At 38.5% G+C, this 11,397-nt stretch overlaps 1 pseudogene; it reads right to left on the minus strand.

The window, feature by feature from the left end:
- Positions 1-11,085, minus strand: part of LOC116093339 — a 53,553-nt pseudogene extending 42,468 nt beyond the window's left edge.
- Between the last annotated feature and the right edge of the window lie 312 nt (positions 11,086-11,397).

Raw genomic sequence — 11,397 nt, forward strand, 5'->3', positions numbered from 1 at the left:
AACTGGGAAAGGAGAAATTCGCATGTAAATAAAGAAAATATCTAAAATAAAAAAAAATTAAAAAAAAATAAAAAAAAAAGAAAATGAAATGAGGTAATGTATAGATAATTGTTAACAAAATCTGTGGTGTAGTGAATGTACTGTATAAGCTCAAACTATTTTCAATGTGCAATGAGTGTCTTACAACATTTTCTTACTTAACAATGAATAATTAGAAAAATTGGAGACATAGGTGTGCAAAGGGCAACTAAACTATGATAAAACATTCACTTGCCTATCCATTCAAATATGCCACCCAAAAGATAATTTTGCTTTAGCATTCATCATAGGTGCTCTTTAGGAAGCAGAAGTGGCAATCCAGCTTTCTCTTCCACCACATCCAGCTCTTCCTCAAACAAAAAAATCACAGATACCATCCTGGGCTGTCCTGGAAAACTCTATAATAGGTTCTTTGACAATGGGGTTTGGTGAAATCTTGGAAATGGTATCAAGCTTTACATCTCTGAAAGCTGAAGACTTGTAATGCCTTATTCTTCAAGTGGTTGGATTGATAAATGCCTAGATTAGTAGAGAACATCTTTGATTATGTTTTCTAGGTGTCTCCAGAGCCAATTAGATGTGAAGTTATACTATGATGCCATTACTGTGATATGCCTAAATGTAGAAAATGCTGTCAAGTTGCAGGGAAGTCATTAGGGGATATATCTGGTCCTGTGCTCTTTACTGTATTAACTGCCTCTCTGCTTCCTTGTCATATACTGAGACTGATACTGTTGAATCCAAAAGTCAAAATTAATTCTTCCTCTTTTAAGTTGTTTCTGGGCTTTTGTCATATAATTAATAAAATTAACTAATATAGTACTTTATACTAGCATATTATCACCTTGAGAAAACATAATAAAACACAGAGAAAGATACTAGCTGACATTTTGTCTAAAAGAACATGTCCTTTTTGAAATTGTTTTTTTATTGAAAATGGATATTTTATATAATATATTGTGATTATGGTTTCCCTCTTCAACCTCTCCATGATCCATCCAAATCCACATCTCTCATTGAAATACAAATATGCATCTAAAATTATTAATAAAATAAAATAAAAGCAAAGAAATCAGAATAGGAATAAACAAAAAGAATAAAAATAAAAAAGATAAAGTAAAAAAAAAACCTAGGTACAAAGACACATGTCTGTACATACAGAAATCCCATTAAAATACAGCAATAGAAAACATAATATATTTAATGAAATAATTGTTTTTCTTAATTTCTTATCTTATTCTTTTTTATTCTATCTATCTATCTATCTATCTATCTATCTATCTATCTATCTATCTACCTATCTATCATCTATCTGTGTGAGTATGTGCCTGTCTGTCTGTTTACCAACCTCTCTTTGATAGAGTATTATGTAGCCCAGGTTGGCATCTAATTCTATATATAGCAAAGGATGAATCTGAACTTCTCATTTTCCTGTCTCTATAACCCTAGTATTCATATTACAAACAGGCACTGCCATACTCAGTTGTGATGGTTTGTGTATGCTTATCCCAGGAAGTAGCAACCTTTAGAGGCATAGTCTTGTTGGAGGAAGTGTGTCACTGTGGGCATGAGCTTTAACACCCTCTTCCTAGCTTCCTGGAAGTCAGTATTCTGCTAGAAACCTTTGGATGAAGATATAGAACTCTCAGCTCATCCTGCACCATGCCTGCCTGGATGCTGCCATGATAATGCCTTGATGATAATGGACTGAAGCTCTGAACCTGTAAGCTATCCCCAATTAAATGTTATTATAAGAGTTGCCTTGGTCATGATGTTTGTTCACAGCAGTAAAACCCTAAGACAGCAGTGTATGCAGTACTGGGGAAAAATCTCAGGGCCTCATGCAAGGTAGGCAAACACTATCATCTCTCATCTACAGTTCTAGAATATCCTTTTAATATATCACAGAACTAGTGCACACCTGGATACATAGGGAAAAAACTGGAGGAAAGCTTAGTATCAAACATCCTTTACCAGAGAAAGAACGTGAGATTCCACAGGTACAAAGACTCACAGACAATTTCCAAACTTCACATGCAATACAGCAGTTGTTCTTTCTAGCCTTTTTCCTTTGCTTTCTCCAGTGAGGTCTTCCTCAGAAACTATCTGCATTCCATTCTCCTCATGTAGAACCCTCCTAAAGTACACAAAGGAATTTTTTGTTGTCCTGATCCACATGGACAAGCATCACAGAGCATCAAGTGACTGCCAAGAATAGGACATTGACAGTGACTCCATCTATCTATGCTAGCAGGCAGAGCCTGCTGCCATGGCTTATTCATTGCATTCACAGTGCAGAGGAAAACCACAAACTTTCTTACGGCATGGATATTTGCATAAAACCCCAATCTCTTAGCAGCAATGCTTTTATAGTCCAGCTGTGTTTTCCTGAGCAGTGAGACATGAAGTGTTCCTTTAACTCATTAAGGACAGAATAGGAGAAGCAACTTAGATAAAAGAGAAATTTTGGGGATATTTGAAAAGCAGAACTACAGCTTGCAATCCTACCAACAATAGAGGAACGTTCCTCTTTCTCCACATCCTAACCAGCATCTGCTGTCACCTGAGTTTTTTGCTTTTTGTTTGTTTGGTTTTATTATTATTATTATTATTATTATTATTATTATTATTATTATTATTATTATTATTATTATTGGTTTTTGTTTTTTATTTTTTCCAGACAGGGTTTCTCTGTGTAGCCCTGTCTATCCTGGAACTCACTCTGTAGATCAGGCTGGGTTTAAACTCAGAAATCTGCCTGCCTCTGCCTCCCAAGTGCTGGGATTAAAGGCATGAGCCACCACCGCCCTGCTTGAGTTTTTGATCTTAGCCATTCTGATTGGTATGAGGTGGAATCTCAGAGTTGTTTTTGTTTGAATTTCCTTGATGACTAAGGATGTTGAACATTTCTTTAGGTGCTTCTTGACTATTTGATATTTCTCAGTTGAGAATTCTTTATTTAGCTCTGTACCCCATTTTAATAGAGTTATTTGATTCTCTGCAGTCTAACTTCTTGAGTTCTTTGTATATGTTGGATATTAGTCCTCTATTAGATGTAGGATTAGTAAAGATCCTTTCCCAATCTGTTGGTTGCTGGTTTTTCCTCTATTGAGAGTGTCCTTTGCCTTATAGGAGTTTTGCAATTTTATGAGGTCCCATATGTTGATTCTTGATCTTAGAGCTTAAACCATTGATGTTCTGTTCAGGAAATTTTCCCCTGTGCCCATGTGTTCGAGGCTTTCCTCACTTTCTCCTCTATTAGTTTCAGTGTATCTGGTTTTAGGTGGACATCCTTGATCCACTAGGACTTGAGTTTTGTACAAGGATATAGGAATGGATTGATTTTCTTTCTTCTACATGCTAACCTCAAGTTGAACCAGCAACTACTCTGGAAATCAGTCTGGTGGGTCCTCAAAAAATTGCACATAGTTTTACCTGAGGACCCAGCTATACCACTCCTGGGTATGTACCCAAAAGATTCTCCAACATATAACAAGGAAACATGTTCTACTATGTTCATAGCAACCTTATTTATAATAGCCAGAAGCTGGAAACAACCCAGATGTCTTTCAACAGAGAAATGGATACAGAAAATGTGGTATATTTACACAATGGAGTACTACTCAGCTGTTAAAAACAATAACTTCATGAAATTCTTAGGCAAAAAGATGGAACTAGAAAATATCATCCTGAATGTGGTAACCCACTGACAAAAGAGCACACATGGTATGCACTCACTGATAAGTGGATATTAGCCCAAAAGTTCGTAATACCCAAGATACAATTCACAGACCACATGAAGCTCAAGAAGGAAGAAGACCAAAGTGTGGATGCTTCAATCCTTCTTAGAAGGAGGAACAAAATACTCACAGGAGCAAATATTGAGAAAAAGTGTCGAGCAGAGACTGAAGAAAAGGCCATACAAAGACTGCCCTACCTGGGGATACATCCCATATATAGCCACCAAATGCAGACACTGTTGTGGATTCCAAAAAGTGTGTGCTGACAGGATCCTGGTATAGCTCTCTCCTGAGAGGCTCTACCAGAGCCTAACAAATACAGAAGTGGATGCTCTCAGCCAACCATTGGACTAAGCACTTGGTCCCCAATGGAGGAGTTAGAGAAAGAACTGAGGAGCTGAAAGGGTTTGCAACCCTATAAGAAGAATAACAATATCAACCAACCACACCTCCCCAGAGATCCCAGAGACTAAACCACCACCCAAAGAGTACACATGGGGGGCTCTAAGACTCCAGCCATATGTGTTGCAGAGGATGTCATTTTCAGGCATCAGTGGGAGAAGAGACCCTTGGTTCTGTGAAAACTGCATGCCCCAGTGTAAGGGAATGGTAGGGTGGGTAGGTGGGAGTGAGTGGGTGGGTTGGGGAATACCCTCATAGAAGCAGGGGAAGTGCGGATAGGACAAGGGGTTCAGGAGGGACCAAGAAATAAGGTAATATTTAAAAGGTAAATTAAGAAAATACTCAATTAAAAAAAGCAGAATTCACAAGTGATGAAAGAAATTCTTCAGTGAGACACACTAGAATTTTAAATTAACTTCACCTGACACTTGGGCATGTTACCCACCATTTCTCATTTCTGGGTTTTTTTTTTCATTTATGAACCTAAGATTACTAAACATGTCTACCTCACACAAAATATAATACTTAATACAGTGTCTGGCTCAGTAAACAAGAGCCATTATTAATGAATGTATTAAGGAAATAAATTTCTAATTTCCTTAAAATTTTATTTAGTCATTCAACAAATATCTAAATCTTTTTTCTATGTGCCTGTCATGGTGTTGAATACTGAAAATGTGGACAAAAGTAACACATTACTATCCCATTGAGTATAGTTTATAATAGAGGAGCAAGTTGACAATGCCCCTAGCTGAGTTTAGGGACTCTCACAATAGGGATGTAATAAATAACAACACAGGGTTGCACATGGATGGGGCAGCTTCCAGAAAATGTGGCTCTGAAACTGAGTACCTAAATCTTTAGTTTCAGTATAGAGTAATGGTCTGGCAATATAGAGGACATTTAGTACCTAAAAATTGTGTACAAGATAAAGTAAGAATTAGGCAATAATACCTTATCAGAGAGAAAATCAGTTTGAGAGAAGTATAATGTCAAGTAGGACATGACTGAAAGTTCCAAAGTTTATATAGCCAGGCAGAGTAAGATTTGACAGCCACATGGTCCTCATGACGATGGAGACCTTTATTCCATGAAGAAGGAGTTGACATTTAACTTAAAGGATTATGAAGATTATCAAAGGATTTTAAATAGGTGCATATCTTGTAAAATGTTTTGGCATAACTACAGAGCTTAAACTGTGGGGTGAGTGTAACAAAATGAAGCTGGATCACACAGCCAGAGTGCATATCTCCTGAGAAGTCTTCCTAGCATTCAGAGCAGGCAACTACTCTACTTCTCTGCTCTTCTATTGGGCCTTAAGGGGACTTAACTGACATGAAGATATTTTGCTTTGTTTCACAGTGCCTTGGATAGAATAATTGCCTCCCACCCTTCTTCAGGATGTTTGTTGAATGTCTGAAGAGATATAGTCATACAAGTTAGTTCTATCTTTAGACAGCCTCTTCAACCAGAAGTGTGTTACTATCAGTGTTAGCCAATATTTTTAGATATTATTGCCCAAAAAGTGAACCAGAAAAAAATGTAGAATGACCAATTTTTGAGATATACAAAAATTATATTCAAATGTTCATTTGAAATTATGTTTTGCTTGATTGTTTTTACATTTATTTGTAAAATTCTTCTCAATACTGGTCAAGTCACATACTTTGGTTTGAAAGTATCCTCAAAACTCAAATTAGAATCCTAATTTCCAGTGCAAAGTGCTAAAAGGAACAGTCTTCAAAGGTGTGTGGGAGCAGAAAACTCTGCCTTCGTGAATAGATCTGTTTCCTGATTCAATGAAATCAGTTCTCATGTAAGAATAAATTTGGCCTATACTTGCCATCTTGCTCATTTGATGTCTTCTGTCAACAACATGAAGACATGCTACACTAAGCCTGTCACTAGATGCCAATGTTTGATTTCCCAAAATCTAGGGCTATGAAGAAATGATTTTCTGTCCTTTATAAGTGACTTCTCTGTAGCACAAAGGCTAAAAGACTGAGCAAGAATGCTGTGCTAATAGTGTCAACCTGAATGAAAGATTTTTTACCTTTGTCCTCTAGGGATTTTATTCTGTCTACTTGACCCCTGATTCTGAGTCCTTCCTTCCAACTTCAGAAAGGATAATCTTACATTTTCAACTCAAATATTGCCATACTACTTGGTATGTAAGCTAGAACCTAAGATATTTTAAATTCTACCATTTAAGAATCTGGTAAAAGTTTTCCTTGAACATTATTCCTAGCTTTTATAAAACTAGAGCAATAATATTTCATACTATTATGGCAAAAATTACAAATAATACAGCAAAGAAGGTTTTATGAGGTCTTCAGGCAACCCATTTAGACAATATTTTCTAAACATTTGCTCTATGCTATAATAATCCTGAGACTTTGCCTGTCCTAGTAGGTTTGAAGTACAAATGCTAGGGAAAAGCTAACACTGGAAAACAGTGAAACCACAAGATATTTAGACTACCTAGGCCCCTCCATCACTGAACCTCTGACTTTACACATACATACATATATGTATCATGACATATATAGAAAGTAAAGGCCAGATTTAAAGAAACCATATAAGAAAATATACCAAAAATAAATAAATAGTAACCATTTCAGTCATCAGTGTGCCCACCTTGGTACCAGATTTACATCTATCTTCTGCTCTTGAGGAACCACTATTCTGTCTACATTGTTTACCAGGCATCAGTAGTTTGTACCTCAATTGGCTCTCCCACCCAGCTTCAAGCATAGTTCCACTGCCTCCTGTGGTACTACTGCCAGAATGGTGTCATGGTGGCTGACAGCTCTTGGCACAGGTGGAGGCAAGCAGGCTCCTGGCAGCAGCTATCTATTCTCATCTCACACGTCTACCTGGCAGAGTAGCCTTTTCTTTGCTTTCCTTGTCTGCTCATTCATAAGGTCTCTGGGATCCATTCCCAATTCCAGATCACACTTGATGGTGAGAGGAAGGCTGTTGGCAGCTACTGACCTGCTAGTTCAAGAGGTCTAAAAATCTGTCTTGAAGAATCAAATGTCTCAGCAATCCTGGCACTGTCTTATATTGGCTCTAATCACAATCCTTGCATATTTAGCCTTGTTTTCTGACCTATACTTCATTTCCATTCCTAAGTCTGAAATACTATTAGCTACTACCCACATATAACCTCCAACCTTGCCTAACTTACTCCTACCACATAATATGAACTTCTGTCTTTATTAATGATTTTTTGTATGAGGCTTGTGATATGTATCATATATTCATGTCTCATTACAACCAAATGAGGTCATTGCTGTCTCTCTATTTCTATGGGAGGAATTAGGAATTTTGACCTCAATCTCCAAACTCTTTTTGTGTGTGCTGAATTTACCTTCAGCACACATACATTTCTCACTGTGCCAGCTCATTCAGGCAGATCCACTACCCATCTGACCATATATATTGGCATTGACCATGACAAGGAACCATCAAGGACCTGAGCCTAGTTTCTTTCCCCAGTAACATACAGAAGTGAAAAATGGCTTGGGGACCTTCTTCTTCACTTGTTACTATTGTTTCTTCTCCAGTTTATCAACCCATTCTTCTACATTCATTTCACTTTTAAATTTACTGACTGCTAATCTTCTCCAGTAGCTGTTATCTATAGCTTATTAGAAAGGTTTATAGAAAAATATGAACTAGACTGAGGTCCAAGAGCTGGGGCTGGTCCCCAAAGCCAAAGCTAAAAATAGGAGTTAGACTCCCAAATTACAGGGCTCTGTGAAAGAAGAAAGGCTCTGACCCAAATAGAGTAGAGAAGAGATGAGGAGATGTCTTTAAAGCTAAGGAATTGTTGGTTGGAAGGTAACGGCTAAGACTATAACATAGCAAGGTAGATAGGATATAGAGAAATTCCTATGGCATAAAGATTATATAAGACACTTGGGACTTGACTCATTGGTAAAGGAATGCAGTTTGCAAAACATAGTGCCATTTGCTTTTGAAATAAGCAACAGGAAATATAGAGCCAGTGGCCACAAAGAAATTCTTCTTTTCAATCCATGAGAAATTCAGTTCCAGAGGGCAGAGTTGTATGAAGGCTTCATGCACTCCAGCCTATGGTTCTCGTGGTGACTTAGTCACCTGGAGCACATGCAGAGTATTGTGGAGCTTGTAGCACTGCCTGCTCTGACTGCTGCCTGCTCTGCATAGAACAGGAGGTTCTATAAAGGGACAGACACAATGTACTATTAGCACACTTTCAGTGAAACATAGAAATTATGCCATGAAAAGTTAATTGCCACTTTATTCACTAATCAGCATTATCATAGAGAGTATTTAAAGCTGCAGCAGATTGTATAGCAGCCAAGATTAGACAACAGTAACTTCTAGAAACCTACAAAATTGAAACCAGCATAGACTATAGCAGGCTGTGTTACTGGAGATCATGTGACACCATGGAGGAGAAAATAATTATTCTACTTGGGTTGGTCCCTGGAGAGATATGTGAAGAAAACAAGCTATTTTAACTCTTCACATTTGAAGTTGTTTGAATTAAATTCCATCAACTCAGTTATAATAATCATTAACAAATATATGTGTATGTATATTAATATCATATATTTAATGTATTATTCATATTTGGCACCACTATAAGAAATACATAGCCCATGTATTTGAGAATTTTTTAGTGTTCAACAAACAAAAAAGGTATCAGGCAACAAAAATTCAAAGATGTTTGGTTATGATCAAGGCTTGATTCAACTCTGCATCTAGTATTAATAGTAGTTTGCTTTACATTAGTTACCTAATTTCTTTCAGTTTCACTTACAAACTCTTTGTCATAAGAATAAGATAATGGACCCAATAAAAATATTAGAGTATAAGTATATCCACATATTATGTTTTACAGTGTTTGCCATACCTAGGTCTTTGTTAATATGGTTAAGACAAAGAAAATAAACAAAACTGTCATAAGAAAAACAAAACAAAATTCTGAGGAATTTGATAAGAACTGACATTGCATTGCAAAGATAAATCACCCTTCCATGTGCCATAGATTTGTGAGTATGAGTAGGTGCTTTGTAGGTAAGAGGCTATGGAAATCACAGAAGTTGTTTAAAAATACTGCTGGATGAACTAAAAGTGTGACAGTGTAGAGATTTTAAAAGGAGTAGTAGTATGTATCTGTCTGGAAAATAATTTAAGAACAAGGAGTTAGAGAAGCCACATTGGGCACACAGTCTTGAACATCAACACTGCCTGAAGTTGATTCACTCATAGGATAGACAGATTAAGCTGTTGAAAATTTGTAAGTAAAGAAATATATTTGGAGGCAGCAGAGATATGGAGAAGAGACTTGTGTGAGGGAAGGTCAGAGTTAGTAACATTAGTGGGGTCTGATAAGTCTATTCAAGTAGAAGATCATGAGGCAGATGATAGTGAAAACATAGTCAATAAATGTGAAGATGTAGAAGAATGGGCTCCTCAGGCATTGGCAGGTAGCTAGTTATAGAATTAAGGTAGTATCTGGAAGTTCTGCATGTATGTATATGTCAAAAAAAGAGAAAAGAAAAAAGAACAGCAAATCACTGGGCAGAAATCTGTGAGAGAATTATACCTTAAAGACATAAAACAGCCTTGTAGAAAAGGATTAGGAACCAAACCAGAGTCTCACTGACCTTGAGAATTTAGCACATTTGTAGGTAGGTCAGTCTCCACCCTGGATAGCTTTTTTATACCAAGGCTGGACAACTCATCCTGGCAATTTGAAATGCAACTGCAAATGGGGATTTGAAAAGCTTTGTTTCCACAGATACAGCTCTTCTTGTACCAGAAACAGACTTCTGATCATTAAGTATTTGTCTCTTTGTCAATGCTCTAAATGAGAGCAAGCCACTCAGCCAATTCAGTATAGACTAGGCATTCTAAAGAAGATAGGGTGCCTGCCTGTAAAATCCATCAGTTTACAAAGAGAAATGTTCAAGGTGGGCAAGGAAAGAATGGGCAATGAATGAATATGGGAACTTTAATTTTTTTTTGCTCTTTTTTATTAGATATTTTCTTTATTTACATGTAAATTTCTCCTTTCCCAGTTTCCCCTCCAAAAAACAAAGAAACAAACAAAAACAACAAAAACAAACCCCTGTTGCCTCCCTCCTCCCCATGCCTGCCACCCCACCCTCTCCCACTTATTGGCCCTGGCATTCCCCTACACTGGGAAAGAGAACTTCACAAGGCCGAAAGGTCCTCTCCTCCCATTGATGATCGAATTTACATTCCTCTACTATACACATGTTGCCAGAACAATCAGACCCCTCCATGTGTGCTATGCACACTCGTCTACTCCAGTCACATCCAAAATATCAGGGATAAAATCCTGATAAAGGATAAGAGGCAAATACGACCCCCAAAGGAATTCTGTGCCTCCTGGATTTCAGACCAGTTGCTGATATCCCCTAACTCAGACGTGTTACAGATTAGTCTCTCCAATTGTCAACACTGTTAGCACCCAGAACCTGCGGCAGATATGGGCGGGTCCACAGACCTGTCACCAAGGCAACGGCCACCATATTCCCAGAATCCATTGAGTTCAACTCCCAACTTTACCTGGACTGCTAGGTCACTACATATATATATATATATATATGGGTACTTTTCCTCCATCTCTCTCTCTTTCCTCTCTCCCCTCTCTCTCTCTTCCTGCACCGCTATCCTCTATCCCCTTCCAATTAAACCTCTTACACGTGGAGCTGTTTGTGTCTGGTGTCTGCAGACGTGTCTGCCGCCACCCAAACCCCATCATTTGGAGCCGAACCCTGGGAGCGTGGCGGTTTGCGTCTCACCGCTGGGGCAGACGCAGGCACAGCCACGTGGGGCAGCCACCGCCTCCGCCGGGTCCCATCACCGCTACCGCCGCCATGGCCACATGGAACAGCCTCTGAGACCACCTCTGCTGCGCGGAGAAGCGGCTGCTGCCCAGCTGCCTTGCGGAGAACACTCACCACTGCAGGCTGCAGCGGCTGCTATCAATACTTCCCGCTCTGCGCTGAGACAGCAGAGAGAGCAGTCCCAGCACTGCCAACCAGGCAGTATAGGTACGTGACTTCACAGCCCCCTCACCTGGCAACTGCTCACCAGACACCTTGAGACATAACCACGTGAGCTGTAACCCATTTAGGCACCATTCAGCTCCGTGTTTTTTCCATTTACCAGATTGCTCATAACCAGCCGC

Source organism: Mastomys coucha, unplaced genomic scaffold (genome assembly GCF_008632895.1).
Source record: "Mastomys coucha isolate ucsf_1 unplaced genomic scaffold, UCSF_Mcou_1 pScaffold16, whole genome shotgun sequence".
In the NCBI taxonomy this organism is placed as follows: Eukaryota; Metazoa; Chordata; class Mammalia; order Rodentia; family Muridae; genus Mastomys; species Mastomys coucha.